A 15,469-nucleotide genomic window follows, 5' to 3' on the forward strand; every position below is an offset into this window, starting at 1 on the left:
GCCCCGGCCTACATCCTGTCCCCAAGGAGGGGTCCTGACTCTGTGTAAAGCCCCGGCCTACATCCTGTCCCCAAGCAGGGGTCCTCACTCTGTGTAAAGCCACAGCCTACGTCCTGTCCCCAAGGAGGGGTCCTGACTCTGTGTAAAGCCCCAGCCTACATCCTGTCCCCAAGGAGGGGTCCTGACTCTTTGTAAAGCCCCAGCATACATCCTGTCCCCAAGGAGGGGTCCTGACTCTGTGTAAAGCCCCGGCCTACATCCTGTCCCCAAGGAGGGGTCCTGACTCTGTGTAAAGCCCCGGCCCTACATCCTGTCCCCAAGGAGGGGTCCTGACTCTGTGTAAAGCCCCGGCCTACATCCTGTCCCCAAGGAGGGGTCCTGACTCTGTGTAAAGCCCCAGCCTACATCCTGTCCCCAAGGAGGGGTCCTGACTCTGTGTAAAGCCCCGGCCCTACGTCCTGTCCCCAAGGAGGGGTCTTGGCTCTCTGTAAAGCCCTGGCCCTACATCCTGTCCCCAAGGAGGGGTCCTGACTCTGTGTAAAGCCCCGGCCCTACATCCTGTCCCCAAGGAGGGGTCCTGACTCTGTGTAAAGCCCCGGCCTACATCCTGTCCCCAAGGAGGGGTCCTGACTCTGTGTAAAGCCCCGGCCTACATCCTGTCCCCAAGGACGGATCCTGGCTGTGTGTTCCGTATATGAGTCCCGGCCCTACGTCCTCTTCCCAAGGAGGGGTCCTGACTCTGTGTAAAGACCCGGCCTACATCCTGTCCCCAAGGAGGGGTCCTGACGCTATGTAAAGTCCCGGCCCTACATCCTGTCCCCAAGGAGGGGTCCTGACTCTGTGTAAAGCCCCGGCCTACATCCTGTCCCCAAGGACGGATCCTGGCTGTGTGTTCCGTATATGAGTCCCGGCCCTACGTCCTCTCCCCAAGGAGGGGTCCTGACTCTGTGTAAAGCCCCAGCCTACATCCTGTCCCCAAGGAGGGGTCCTGACTCTGTGTAAAGCCCCAGCCTACATCCTGTCCCCAAGGAGGGGTCCTGACTCTGTGTAAAGACCCGGCCTACATCCTGTCCCCAAGGAGGGGTCCTGACTCTGTGTAAAGCCCCGGCCTACATCCTGTCCCCAAGGAGGGGTCCTGACTCTGTGTAAAGCCCCGGCCTACATCCTGTCCCCAAGGAGGGGTCCTGACTCTGTGTAAAGCCCCGGCCTACATCCTGTCCCCAAGGAGGGGTCCTGACTCTGTGTAAAGCCCCGGCCTACGTCCTGTCCCCAAGGAGGGGTCCTGACTCTGTGTAAAGCCCCAGCCTACATCCTGTCCCCAAGGAGGGGTCCTGATTCTTTGTAAAGCCCCAGCCTACATCCTGTCCCCAAGGTGGGGTCCTGACTCTGTGTAAAGCCTCGGCCTACATCCTGTCCCCAAGGAGGGGTCCTGATTCTGTGTAAAGCCCCGGCCTACATCCTGTCCCCAAGGAGGGGTCCTGACTCTGTGTAAAGACCCGGCCTACATCCTGTCCCCAAGGAGGGGTCCTGACTCTGTAAAGCCGCGGCCTACATCCTGTCCCCAGGGAGGGGTCCTGACACTATGTAAAGTCCCGGCCCTACATCCTGTCCCCAAGGAGGGGCCCTGACTCTGTGTAAAGCCCCGGCCTACATCCTGTCCCCAAGGAGGGGTCCTGACTCTGTGTAAAGCCCCAGCCTACATCCTGTCCCCAAGGAGGGGTCCTGACGCTATGTAAAGTCCCGGCCCTACATCCTGTCCCCAAGGAGGGGTCCTGACTCTGTGTAAAGCCCCGGCCTACATCCTGTCCCCAAGGACGGATCCTGGCTGTGTGTTCCGTATATGAGTCCCGGCCCTACGTCCTCTCCCCAAGGAGGGGTCCTGACTCTGTGTAAAGCCCCAGCCTACATCCTGTCCCCAAGGAGGGGTCCTGACTCTGTGTAAAGCCCCAGCCTACATCCTGTCCCCAAGGAGGGGTCCTGACTCTGTGTAAAGCCCCGGCCTACATCCTGTCCCCAAGGAGGGGTCCTGACTCTGTGTAAAGCCCCGGCCTACATCCTGTCCCCAAGGAGGGGTCCTGACTCTGTGTAAAGCCCCGGCCTACATCCTGTCCCCAAGGAGGGGTCCTGACTCTGTGTAAAGCCCCGGCCTACATCCTGTCCCCAAGGAGGGGTCCTGACTCTGTGTAAAGCCCCGGCCTACGTCCTGTCCCCAAGGAGGGGTCCTGACTCTGTGTAAAGCCCCAGCCTACATCCTGTCCCCAAGGAGGGGTCCTGATTCTTTGTAAAGCCCCAGCCTACATCCTGTCCCCAAGGTGGGGTCCTGACTCTGTGTAAAGCCTCGGCCTACATCCTGTCCCCAAGGAGGGGTCCTGATTCTGTGTAAAGCCCCGGCCTACATCCTGTCCCCAAGGAGGGGTCCTGACTCTGTGTAAAGCCCCAGCCTACATCCTGTCCCCAAGGAGGGGTCCTGACTCTGTGTAAAGCCCCGGCCTACATCCTGTCCCCAAGGAGGGTTCCTGACTCTGTGTAAAGCCCCAGCCTACATCCTGTCCCCAAGGAGGGGTCCTGACTCTTTGTAAAGCCCCGGCCCTACATCCTGTCCCCAAGGAGGGGTCCTGACTCTGTGTAAAGCCCCGGCCTACATCCTGTCCCCAAGGAGGGGTCCTGACTCTGTGTAAAGCCCCGGCCTACATCCTGTCCCCAAGGAGGGGTCCTGACTCTGTGTAAAGCCCCGGCCCTACGTCCTGTCCCCAAGGAGGGGTCCTGATTCTGTGTAAAGCCCCGGCCTACATCCTGTCCCCAAGGAGGGGTCCTGGCTTTGTGTTCCGTGTATGAGTCCCGGCCCTACGTCCTCTCCCCAAGGAGGGGTCCTGACTCTGTGTAAAGCCCCAGCCTACATCCTGTCCACAAGGAGGGGTCCTGACTCTGTGTAATGCCCCAGCCTACATCCTGTCCCCAAGGAGGGGTCCTGACTGTGTAAAGCCCCGGCCAACATCCTGTCCCCAAGGAGGGGTCCTGACTCTGTGTAAAGCCCCGGCCCTACATCCTGTCTCCAAGGAGGGGTCCTGACTCTCTGTAAAGCCCCGGCCCTATGTCCTGTTCCCAAGGAGGGGTCCTGACTCTATGTAAAGCCCCGGCCCTACATCCTGTCCCCAAGGAGGGGTCCTGACTCTGTGTAAAGCCCCGGCCTACATCCTGTCCCCAAGGACGGATCCTGGCTGTGTGTTCCGTATATGAGTCCCGGCCCTACGTCCTGTCCCCAAGGAGGGGTCCTGACGCTTTGTAAAGCCCCAGCCTACATCCTGTCCCCAAGGATGGGTGCTGACTCTGTGTAAAGCCCCAGCCTACATCCTGTCCCCAAGGAGGGGTCCTGACTCTGTGTAAAGCCCCAGCCTACATCCTGTCCCCAAGGAGGGGTCCTGACGCTTTGTAAAGCCCCAGCCTACATCCTGTCCCCAAGGATGGGTGCTGACTCTGTGTAAAGCCCCAGCCTACATCCTGTCCCCAAGGAGGGGTCCTGACTCTGTGTAAAGCCCCAGCCTACATCCTGTCCCCAAGGAGGGGTCCTGACTCTGTGTAAAGCCCCGGCCCTACGTCCTGTCCCCAAGGAGGGGTCTTGGCTCTCTGTAAAGCCCTGGCCGTACATCCTGTCCCCAAGGAGGGGTCCTGACTCTGTGTAAAGCCCCGGCCCTACATCCTGTCCCCAAGGAGGGGTCCTGACTCTGTGTAAAGCCCCGGCCTACATCCTGTCCCCAAGGAGGGGTCCTGACTCTGTGTAAAGCCCCGGCCTACATCCTGTCCCCAAGGACGGATCCTGGCTGTGTGTTCCGTATATGAGTCCCGGCCCTACGTCCTCTTCCCAAGGAGGGGTCCTGACTCTGTGTAAAGACCCGGCCTACATCCTGTCCCCAAGGAGGGGTCCTGACTCTGTAAAGCCGCGGCCTACATCCTGTCCCCAGGGAGGGGTCCTGACACTATGTAAAGTCCCGGCCCTACATCCTGTCCCCAAGGAGGGGCCCTGACTCTGTGTAAAGCCCCGGCCTACATCCTGTCCCCAAGGAGGGGTCCTGACTCTGTGTAAAGCCCCAGCCTACATCCTGTCCCCAAGGAGGGGTCCTGACTCTGTGTAAAGCCCCAGCCTACATCCTGTCCCCAAGGAGGGGTCCTGACTCTGTGTAAAGCCCCGGCCTACATCCTGTCCCCAAGGAGGGGTCCTGACTCTGTGTAAAGCCCCGGCCTACGTCCTGTCCCCAAGGAGGGGTCCTGACTCTGTGTAAAGCCCCAGCCTACATCCTGTCCCCAAGGAGGGGTCCTGATTCTGTGTAAAGCCCCGGCCTACATCCTGTCCCCAAGGAGGTGTCCTGGCTTTGTGTTCTGTGTATGAGTCCCGGCCCTACGTCCTCTCCCCAAGGAGGGGTCCTGAATCTGTGTAAAGCCCCAGCCTACATCCTGTCCCCAAGGAGGGGTCCTGATTCTGTGTAATGCCCCAGCCTACATCCTGTCCCCAAGGAGGGGTCCTGACTGTGTAAAGCCCCGGCCTACATCCTGTCCCCAAGGAGGGGTCCTGACTCTGTGTAAAGCCCCGGCCTACATCCTGTCCCCAAGGAGGGGTCCTGACTCTGTGTAAAGCCCCGGCCTACATCCTGTCCCCAAGGAGGGGTCCTGACTCTGTGTAAAGCCCCGGCCCTACATCCTGTCTCCAAGGAGGGGTCCTGACTCTCTGTAAAGCCCCGGCCCTATGTCCTGTTCCCAAGGAGGGGTCCTGACTCTATGTAAAGCCCCGGCCATACATCCTGTCCCCAAGGAGGGGTCCTGACTCTGTGTAAAGCCCCGGCCTACATCCTGACCCTAAGGAGGGGTCCTGACGCTTTGTAAAGCCCCAGCCTACATCCTGTCCCCAAGGAGGGGTGCTGACTCTGTGTAAAGCCCCAGCCTACATCCTGTCCCCAAGGAGGGGTCCTGACTCTGTGTAAAGCCCCAGCCTACATCCTGTCCCCAAGGAGGGGTCCTGACTCTGTGTAAAGCCCCGGCCCTACGTCCTGTCCCCAAGGAGGGGTCTTGGCTCTCTGTAAAGCCCTGGCCGTACATCCTGTCCCCAAGGAGGGGTCCTGACTCTGTGTAAAGCCCCGGCCCTACATCCTGTCCCCAAGGAGGGGTCCTGACTCTGTGTAAAGCCCCGGCCTACATCCTGTCCCCAAGGAGGGGTCCTGACTCTGTGCAAAGCCCCGGCCTACATCCTGTCCCCAAGGACGGATCCTGGCTGTGTGTTCCGTATATGAGTCCCGGCCCTACGTCCTCTTCCCAAGGAGGGGTCCTGACTCTGTGTAAAGCCCCGGCCTACATCCTGTCCCCAAGGAGGGGTCCTGACACTATGTAAAGTCCCGGCCCTACATCCTGTCCCCAAGGAGGGGCCCTGACTCTGTGTAAAGCCCCGGCCTACATCCTGTCCCCAAGGAGGGGTCCTGACTCTGTGTAAAGCCCCAGCCTACATCCTGTCCCCAAGGAGGGGTCCTGACTCTGTGTAAAGCCCCGGCCTACATCCTGTCCCCAAGGAGGGGTCCTGACTCTGTGTAAAGCCCCAGCCTACGTCCTGTCCCCAAGGAGGGGTCCTGACTCTGTGTAAAGCCCCAGCCTACATCCTGTCCCCAAGGAGGGGTCCTGATTCTTTGTAAAGCCCCAGCCTACATCCTATCCCCAAGGAGGGGTCCTGACTCTGTGTAAAGCCCCGGCCCTACATCCTGTCCCCAAGGAGGGTTCCTGACTCTGTGTAAAGCCCCGGCCTACATCCTGTCCCCAAGGAGGGGTCCTGACTCTGTGTAAAGCCCCGGCCTACATCCAGTCCCCAAGGAGGGGTCCTGACTCTGTGTAAAGCCCCGGCCTACATCCTGTCCCCAAGGAGGGGTCCTGGCTTTGTGTTCCGTGTATGAGTCCCGGCCCTACGTCCTCTCCCCAAGGAGGGGTCCTGACTCTGTGTAAAGCCCCAGCCTACATCCTGTCCCCAAGGAGGGGTCCTGACGCTTTGTAAAGCCCCAGCCTACATCCTGTCCCCAAGGATGGGTGCTGACTCTGTGTAAAGCCCCAGCCTACATCCTGTCCCCAAGGAGGGGTCCTGACTCTGTGTAAAGCCCCGGCCCTACGTCCTGTCCCCAAGGAGGGGTCTTGGCTCTCTGTAAAGCCCTGGCCGTACATCCTGTCCCCAAGGAGGGGTCCTGACTCTGTGTAAAGCCCCGGCCCTACATCCTGGCCCCAAGGAGGGGTCCTGACTCTGTGTAAAGCCCCGGCCTACATCCTGTCCCCAAGGACGGATCCTGGCTGTGTGTTCCGTATATGAGTCCCGGCCCTACGTCCTGTCCCCAAGGAGGGGTCCTGACTCTGTGTAAAGCCCCGGCCTACATCCTGTCCCCAAGGACGGATCCTGGCTGTGTGTTCCGTATATGAGTCCCGGCCCTACGTCCTCTTCCCAAGGAGGGGTCCTGACGCTGTGTAAAGACCCGGCCTACATCCTGTCCCCAAAGAGGGGTCCTGACGCTTTGTAAAGCCCCAGCCTACATCCTGTCCCCAAGGAGGGGTCCTGACTCTGTGTAAAGCCCCGTCCTACATCCTATCCCCAAGGAGGGGTCCTGACTCTGTGTAAAGCCCCGGCCTACATCCTGTCCCCAAGGAGGGGTCCTGACTCTGTGTAAAGCCCCCGCCCTACGTCCTGTCCCCAAGGAGGGGTCCTGACGCTTTGTAAAGCCCCAGCCTACATCCTGTCCCCAAGGATGGGTGCTGACTCTGTGTAAAGCCCCAGCCTACATCCTGTCCCCAAGGAGGGGTCCTGACTCTGTGTAAAGCCCCAGCCTACATCCTGTCCCCAAGGAGGGGTCCTGACGCTTTGTAAAGCCCCAGCCTACATCCTGTCCCCAAGGATGGGTGCTGACTCTGTGTAAAGCCCCAGCCTACATCCTGTCCCCAAGGAGGGGTCCTGACTCTGTGTAAAGCCCCAGCCTACATCCTGTCCCCAAGGAGGGGTCCTGACTCTGTGTAAAGTCCCGGCCCTACGTCCTGTCCCCAAGGAGGGGTCTTGGCTCTCTGTAAAGCCCTGGCCGTACATCCTGTTCCCAAGGAGGGGTCCTGACTCTGTGTAAAGCCCCGGCCCTACATCCTGTCCCCAAGGAGGGGTCCTGACTCTGTGTAAAGCCCCGGCCTACATCCTGTCCCCAAGGAGGGGTCCTGACTCTGTGTAAAGCCCCGGCCTACATCCTGTCCCCAAGGACGGATCCTGGCTGTGTGTTCTGTATATGAGTCCCGGCCCTACGTCCTCTTCCCAAGGAGGGGTCCTGACTCTGTGTAAAGACCCGGCCTACATCCTGTCCCCAAGGAGGGGTCCTGACTCTGTGTAAAGCCGCGGCCTACGTCCTGTCCCCAAGGAGGGGTCCTGACACTATGTAAAGTCCCGGCCCTACATCCTGTCCCCAAGGAGGGGCCCTGACTCTGTGTAAAGCCCCAGCCTACATCCTGTCCCCAAGGAGGGGTCCTGACTCTGTGTAAAGCCCCAGCCTACATCCTGTCCCCAAGGAGGGGTCCTGACTCTGTGTAAAGCCCCAGCCTACATCCTGTCCCCAAGGAGGGGTCCTGACTCTGTGTAAAGCCCCAGCCTACATCCTGTCCCCAAGGAGGGGTCCTGACTCTGTGTAAAGCCCCGGCCTACATCCTGTCCCCAAGGAGGGGTCCTGACTCTGTGTAAAGCCCCGGCCTACGTCCTGTCCCCAAGGAGGGGTCCTAACTCTGTGTAAAGCCCCAGCCTACATCCTGTCCCCAAGGAGGGGTCCTGATTCTGTGTAAAGCCCCGTCCTACATCCTGTCCCCAAGGAGGTGTCCTGGCTTTGTGTTCTGTGTATGAGTCCCGGCCCTACGTCCTCTCCCCAAGGAGGGGTCCTGACTCTGTGTAAAGCCCCAGCCTACATCCTGTCCCCAAGGAGGGGTCCTGACTCTGTGTAATGCCCCAGCCTACATCCTGTCCCCAAGGAGTGGTCCTGACTGTGTAAAGCCCCGGCCTACATCCTGTCCCCAAGGAGGGGTCCTGACTCTGTGTAAAGCCCCGGCCTACATCCTGTCCCCAAGGAGGGGTCCTGACTCTGTGTAAAGCCCCGGCCTACATCCTGTCCCCAAGGAGGGGTCCTGACTCTGTGTAAAGCCCCGGCCCTACATCCTGTCTCCAAGGAGGGGTCCTGACTCTCTGTAAAGCCCCGGCCCTATGTCCTGTTCCCAAGGAGGGGTCCTGACTCTATGTAAAGCCCCGGCCATACATCCTGTCCCCAAGGAGGGGTCCTGACTCTGTGTAAAGCCCCAGCCTACATCCTGACCCTAAGGAGGGGTCCTGATGCTTTGTAAAGCCCCAGCCTACATCCTGTCCCCAAGGAGGGGTGCTGACTCTGTGTAAAGCCCCAGCCTACATCCTGTCCCCAAGGAGGGGTCCTGACTCTGTGTAAAGCCCCAGCCTACATCCTGTCCCCAAGGAGGGGTCCTGACTCTGTGTAAAGCCCCGGCCCTACGTCCTGTCCCCAAGGAGGGGTCTTGGCTCTCTGTAAAGCCCTGGCCGTACATCCTGTCCCCAAGGAGGGGTCCTGACTCTGTGTAAAGCCCCGGCCCTACATCCTGTCCCCAAGGAGGGGTCCTGACTCTGTGTAAAGCCCCGGCCTACATCCTGTCCCCAAGGACGGGTCCTGACTCTGTGCAAAGCCCCGGCCTACATCCTGTCCCCAAGGACGGATCCTGGCTGTGTGTTCCGTATATGAGTCCCGGCCCTACGTCCTCTTCCCAAGGAGGGGTCCTGACTCTGTGTAAAGCCCCGGCCTACATCCTGTCCCCAAGGAGGGGTCCTGACACTATGTAAAGTCCCGGCCCTACATCCTGTCCCCAAGGAGGGGCCCTGACTCTGTGTAAAGCCCCGGCCTACATCCTGTCCCCAAGGAGGGGTCCTGACTCTGTGTAAAGCCCCAGCCTACATCCTGTCCCCAAGGAGGGGTCCTGACTCTGTGTAAAGCCCCGGCCTACATCCTGTCCCCAAGGAGGGGTCCTGACTCTGTGTAAAGCCCCAGCCTACGTCCTGTCCCCAAGGAGGGGTCCTGACTCTGTGTAAAGCCCCAGCCTACATCCTGTCCCCAAGGAGGGGTCCTGATTCTTTGTAAAGCCCCAGCCTACATCCTGTCCCCAAGGAGGGGTCCTGACTCTGTGTAAAGCCCCGGCCCTACATCCTGTCCCCAAGGAGGGTTCCTGACTCTGTGTAAAGCCCCGGCCTAAATCCTGTCCCCAAGGAGGGGTCCTGACTCTGTGTAAAGCCCCGGCCTACATCCTGTCCCCAAGGAGGGGTCCTGACTCTGTGTAAAGCCCCGGCCTACATCCTGTCCCCAAGGAGGGGTCCTGGCTTTGTGTTCCGTGTATGAGTCCCGGCCCTACGTCCTCTCCCCAAGGAGGGGTCCTGACTCTGTGTAAAGCCCCAGCCTACATCCTGTCCCCAAGGAGGGGTCCTGACGCTTTGTAAAGCCCCAGCCTACATCCTGTCCCCAAGGATGGGTGCTGACTCTGTGTAAAGCCCCAGCCTACATCCTGTCCCCAAGGAGGGGTCCTGACTCTGTGTAAAGCCCCGGCCCTACGTCCTGTCCCCAAGGAGGGGTCTTGGCTCTCTGTAAAGCCCTGGCCGTACATCCTGTCCCCAAGGAGGGGTCCTGACTCTGTGTAAAGCCCCGGCCCTACATCCTGTCCCCAAGGAGGGGTCCTGACTCTGTGTAAAGCCCCGGCCTACATCCTGTCCCCAAGGACGGATCCTGGCTGTGTGTTCCGTATATGAGTCCCGGCCCTACGTCCTGTCCCCAAGGAGGGGTCCTGACTCTGTGTAAAGCCCCGGCCTACATCCTGTCCCCAAGGACGGATCCTGGCTGTGTGTTCCGTATATGAGTCCCGGCCCTACGTCCTCTTCCCAAGGAGGGGTCCTGACGCTGTGTAAAGACCCGGCCTACATCCTGTCCCCAAAGAGGGGTCCTGACGCTTTGTAAAGCCCCAGCCTACATCCTGTCCCCAAGGAGGGGTCCTGACTCTGTGTAAAGCCCCGTCCTACATCCTATCCCCAAGGAGGGGTCCTGACTCTGTGTAAAGCCCCGGCCTACATCCTGTCCCCAAGGAGGGGTCCTGACTCTGTGTAAAGCCCCCGCCCTACGTCCTGTCCCCAAGGAGGGGTCCTGACGCTTTGTAAAGCCCCAGCCTACATCCTGTCCCCAAGGATGGGTGCTGACTCTGTGTAAAGCCCCAGCCTACATCCTGTCCCCAAGGAGGGGTCCTGACTCTGTGTAAAGCCCCAGCCTACATCCTGTCCCCAAGGAGGGGTCCTGACGCTTTGTAAAGCCCCAGCCTACATCCTGTCCCCAAGGATGGGTGCTGACTCTGTGTAAAGCCCCAGCCTACATCCTGTCCCCAAGGAGGGGTCCTGACTCTGTGTAAAGCCCCAGCCTACATCCTGTCCCCAAGGAGGGGTCCTGACTCTGTGTAAAGTCCCGGCCCTACGTCCTGTCCCCAAGGAGAGGTCTTGGCTCTCTGTAAAGCCCTGGCCGTACATCCTGTTCCCAAGGAGGGGTCCTGACTCTGTGTAAAGCCCCGGCCCTACATCCTGTCCCCAAGGAGGGGTCCTGACTCTGTGTAAAGCCCCGGCCTACATCCTGTCCCCAAGGAGGGGTCCTGACTCTGTGTAAAGCCCCGGCCTACATCCTGTCCCCAAGGACGGATCCTGGCTGTGTGTTCCGTATATGAGTCCCGGCCCTACGTCCTCTTCCCAAGGAGGGGTCCTGACTCTGTGTAAAGACCCGGCCTACATCCTGTCCCCAAGGAGGGGTCCTGACTCTGTGTAAAGCCGCGGCCTACGTCCTGTCCCCAAGGAGGGGTCCTGACACTATGTAAAGTCCCGGCCCTACATCCTGTCCCCAAGGAGGGGCCCTGACTCTGTGTAAAGCCCCAGCCTACATCATGTCCCCAAGGAGGGGTCCTGACTCTGTGTAAAGCCCCAGCCTACATCCTGTCCCCAAGGAGGGGTCCTGACTCTGTGTAAAGCCCCAGCCTACATCCTGTCCCCAAGGAGGGGTCCTGACTCTGTGTAAAGCCCCGGCCTACATCCTGTCCCCAAGGAGGGGTCCTGACTCTGTGTAAAGCCCCGGCCTACGTCCTGTCCCCAAGGAGGGGTCCTGACTCTGTGTAAAGCCCCAGCCTACATCCTGTCCCCAAGGAGGGGTCCTGATTCTGTGTAAAGCCCCGGCCTACATCCTGTCCCCAAGGAGGTGTCCTGGCTTTGTGTTCTGTGTATGAGTCCCGGCCCTACGTCCTCTCCCCAAGGAGGGGTCCTGACTCTGTGTAAAGCCCCAGCCTACATCCTGTCCCCAAGGAGGGGTCCTGACTCTGTGTAATGCCCCAGCCTACATCCTGTCCCCAAGGAGGGGTCCTGACTGTGTAAAGCCCCGGCCTACATCCTGTCCCCAAGGAGGGGTCCTGACTCTGTGTAAAGCCCCGGCCTACATCCTGTCCCCAAGGAGGGGTCCTGACTCTGTGTAAAGCCCCGGCCTACATCCTGTCCCCAAGGAGGGGTCCTGACTCTGTGTAAAGCCCCGGCCCTACATCCTGTCTCCAAGGAGGGGTCCTGACTCTCTGTAAAGCCCCGGCCCTATGTCCTGTTCCCAAGGAGGGGTCCTGACTCTATGTAAAGCCCCGGCCATACATCCTGTCCCCAAGGAGGGGTCCTGACTCTGTGTAAAGCCCCGGCCTACATCCTGACCCTAAGGAGGGGTCCTGACGCTTTGTAAAGCCCCAGCCTACATCCTGTCCCCAAGGAGGGGTGCTGACTCTGTGTAAAGCCCCAGCCTACATCCTGTCCCCAAGGAGGGGTCCTGACTCTGTGTAAAGCCCCAGCCTACATCCTGTCCCCAAGGAGGGGTCCTGACTCTGTGTAAAGCCCCGGCCCTACGTCCTGTCCCCAAGGAGGGGTCTTGGCTCTCTGTAAAGCCCTGGCCGTACATCCTGTCCCCAAGGAGGGGTCCTGACTCTGTGTAAAGCCCCGGCCCTACATCCTGTCCCCAAGGAGGGGTCCTGACTCTGTGTAAAGCCCCGGCCTACATCCTGTCCCCAAGGACGGGTCCTGACTCTGTGCAAAGCCCCGGCCTACATCCTGTCCCCAAGGACGGATCCTGGCTGTGTGTTCCGTATATGAGTCCCGGCCCTACGTCCTCTTCCCAAGGAGGGGTCCTGACTCTGTGTAAAGCCCCGGCCTACATCCTGTCCCCAAGGAGGGGTCCTGACACTATGTAAAGTCCCGGCCCTACATCCTGTCCCCAAGGAGGGGCCCTGACTCTGTGTAAAGCCCCGGCCTACATCCTGTCCCCAAGGAGGGGTCCTGACTCTGTGTAAAGCCCCAGCCTACATCCTGTCCCCAAGGAGGGGTCCTGACTCTGTGTAAAGCCCCGGCCTACATCCTGTCCCCAAGGAGGGGTCCTGACTCTGTGTAAAGCCCCAGCCTACGTCCTGTCCCCAAGGAGGGGTCCTGACTCTGTGTAAAGCCCCAGCCTACATCCTGTCCCCAAGGAGGGGTCCTGATTCTTTGTAAAGCCCCAGCCTACATCCTGTCCCCAAGGAGGGGTCCTGACTCTGTGTAAAGCCCCGGCCCTACATCCTGTCCCCAAGGAGGGTTCCTGACTCTGTGTAAAGCCCCGGCCTACATCCTGTCCCCAAGGAGGGGTCCTGACTCTGTGTAAAGCCCCGGCCTACATCCTGTCCCCAAGGAGGGGTCCTGACTCTGTGTAAAGCCCCGGCCTACATCCTGTCCCCAAGGAGGGGTCCTGGCTTTGTGTTCCGTGTATGAGTCCCGGCCCTACGTCCTCTCCCCAAGGAGGGGTCCTGACTCTGTGTAAAGCCCCAGCCTACATCCTGTCCCCAAGGAGGGGTCCTGACTCTGTGTAAAGCCCCAGCCTACATCCTGTCCCCAAGGAGGGGTCCTGACGCTTTGTAAAGCCCCAGCCTACATCCTGTCCCCAAGGATGGGTGCTGACTCTGTGTAAAGCCCCAGCCTACATCCTGTCCCCAAGGAGGGGTCCTGACTCTGTGTAAAGCCCCGGCCCTACGTCCTGTCCCCAAGGAGGGGTCTTGGCTCTCTGTAAAGCCCTGGCCGTACATCCTGTCCCCAAGGAGGGGTCCTGACTCTGTGTAAAGCCCCGGCCCTACATCCTGTCCCCAAGGAGGGGTCCTGACTCTGTGTAAAGCCCCGGCCTACATCCTGTCCCCAAGGACGGATCCTGGCTGTGTGTTCCGTATATGAGTCCCGGCCCTACGTCCTGTCCCCAAGGAGGGGTCCTGACTCTGTGTAAAGCCCCGGCCTACATCCTGTCCCCAAGGACGGATCCTGGCTGTGTGTTCCGTATATGAGTCCCGGCCCTACGTCCTCTTCCCAAGGAGGGGTCCTGACTCTGTGTAAAGACCCGGCCTACATCCTGTCCCCAAAGAGGGGTCCTGACGCTTTGTAAAGCCCCAGCCTACATCCTGTCCCCAAGGAGGGGTCCTGACTCTGTGTAAAGCCCCGTCCTACATCCTATCCCCAAGGAGGGGTCCTGACTCTGTGTAAAGCCCCGGCCTACATCCTGTCCCCAAGGAGGGGTCCTGACTCTGTGTAAAGCCCCCGCCCTACGTCCTGTCCCCAAGGAGGGGTCCTGACGCTTTGTAAAGCCCCAGCCTACATCCTGTCCCCAAGGATGGGTGCTGACTCTGTGTAAAGCCCCAGCCTACATCCTGTCCCCAAGGAGGGGTCCTGACTCTGTGTAAAGCCCCAGCCTACATCCTGTCCCCAAGGAGGGGTCCTGACGCTTTGTAAAGCCCCAGCCTACATCCTGTCCCCAAGGATGGGTGCTGACTCTGTGTAAAGCCCCAGCCTACATCCTGTCCCCAAGGAGGGGTCCTGACTCTGTGTAAAGCCCCAGCCTACATCCTGTCCCCAAGGAGGGGTCCTGACTCTGTGTAAAGCCCCGGCCCTACGTCCTGTCCCCAAGGAGGGGTCTTGGCTCTCTGTAAAGCCCTGGCCGTACATCCTGTCCCCAAGGAGGGGTCCTGACTCTGTGTAAAGCCCCGGCCCTACATCCTGTCCCCAAGGAGGGGTCCTGACTCTGTGTAAAGCCCCGGCCTACATCCTGTCCCCAAGGAGGGGTCCTGACTCTGTGTAAAGCCCCGGCCTACATCCTGTCCCCAAGGACGGATCCTGGCTGTGTGTTCCGTATATGAGTCCCGGCCTTACGTCCTCTTCCCAAGGAGGGGTCCTGACTCTGTGTAAAGACCCGGCCTACATCCTGTCCCCAAGGAGGGGTCCTGACTCTGTGTAAAGCCGCGGCCTACGTCCTGTCCCCAAGGAGGGGTCCTGACACTATGTAAAGTCCCGGCCCTACATCCTGTCCCCAAGGAGGGGCCCTGACTCTGTGTAAAGCCCCAGCCTACATCCTGTCCCCAAGGAGGGGTCCTGACTCTGTGTAAAGCCCCAGCCTACATCCTGTCCCCAAGGAGGGGTCCTGACTCTGTGTAAAGCCCCGGCCTACATCCTGTCCCCAAGGAGGGGTCCTGACTCTGTGTAAAGCCCCGGCCTACGTCCTGTCCCCAAGGAGGGGTCCTGACTCTGTGTAAAGCCCCAGCCTACATCCTGTCCCCAAGGAGGGGTCCTGATTCTGTGTAAAGCCCCTGCCTACATCCTGTCCCCAAGGAGGGGTCCTGGCTTTGTGTTCCGTGTATGAGTCCCGGCCCTACGTCCTCTCCCCAAGGAGGGGTCCTGACTCTGTGTAAAGCCCCAGCCTACATCCTGTCCCCAAGGAGGGGTCCTGACTCTGTGTAATGCCCCAGCCTACATCCTGTCCCCAAGGAGGGGTCCTGACTGTGTAAGGCCCCGGCCTACATCCTGTCCCCAAGGAGGGGTCCTGACTCTGTGTAAAGCCCCGGCCTACATCCTGTCCCCAAGGAGGGGTCCTGACTCTGTGTAAAGCCCCGGCCTACATCCTGTCCCCAAGGAGGGGTCCTGACTCTGTGTAAAGCCCCGGCCCTACATCCTGTCTCCAAGGAGGGGTCCTGACTCTCTGTAAAGCCCCGGCCCTATGTCCTGTTCCCAAGGAGGGGTCCTGACTCTATGTAAAGCCCCGGCCCTACATCCTGTCCCCAAGGAGGGGTCCTGACTCTGTGTAAAGCCCCGGCCTACATCCTGACCCTAAGGAGGGGTCCTGACGCTTTGTAAAGCCCCAGCCTACATCCTGTCCCCAAGGAGGGGTGCTGACTCTGTGTAAAGCCCCAGCCTACATTCTGTCCCCAAGGAGGGGTCCTGACTCTGTGTAAAGCCCCAGCCTACATCCTGTCCCCAAGGAGGGGTCCTGACTCTGTGTAAAGCCCCGGCCCTACGTCCTGTCCCCAAGGAGGGGTCTTGGCTCTCTGTAAA

The sequence above is a fragment of the Hypanus sabinus genome, chromosome 17, assembly GCF_030144855.1.
Source record: "Hypanus sabinus isolate sHypSab1 chromosome 17, sHypSab1.hap1, whole genome shotgun sequence".
Taxonomy (NCBI): domain Eukaryota; kingdom Metazoa; phylum Chordata; class Chondrichthyes; order Myliobatiformes; family Dasyatidae; genus Hypanus; species Hypanus sabinus.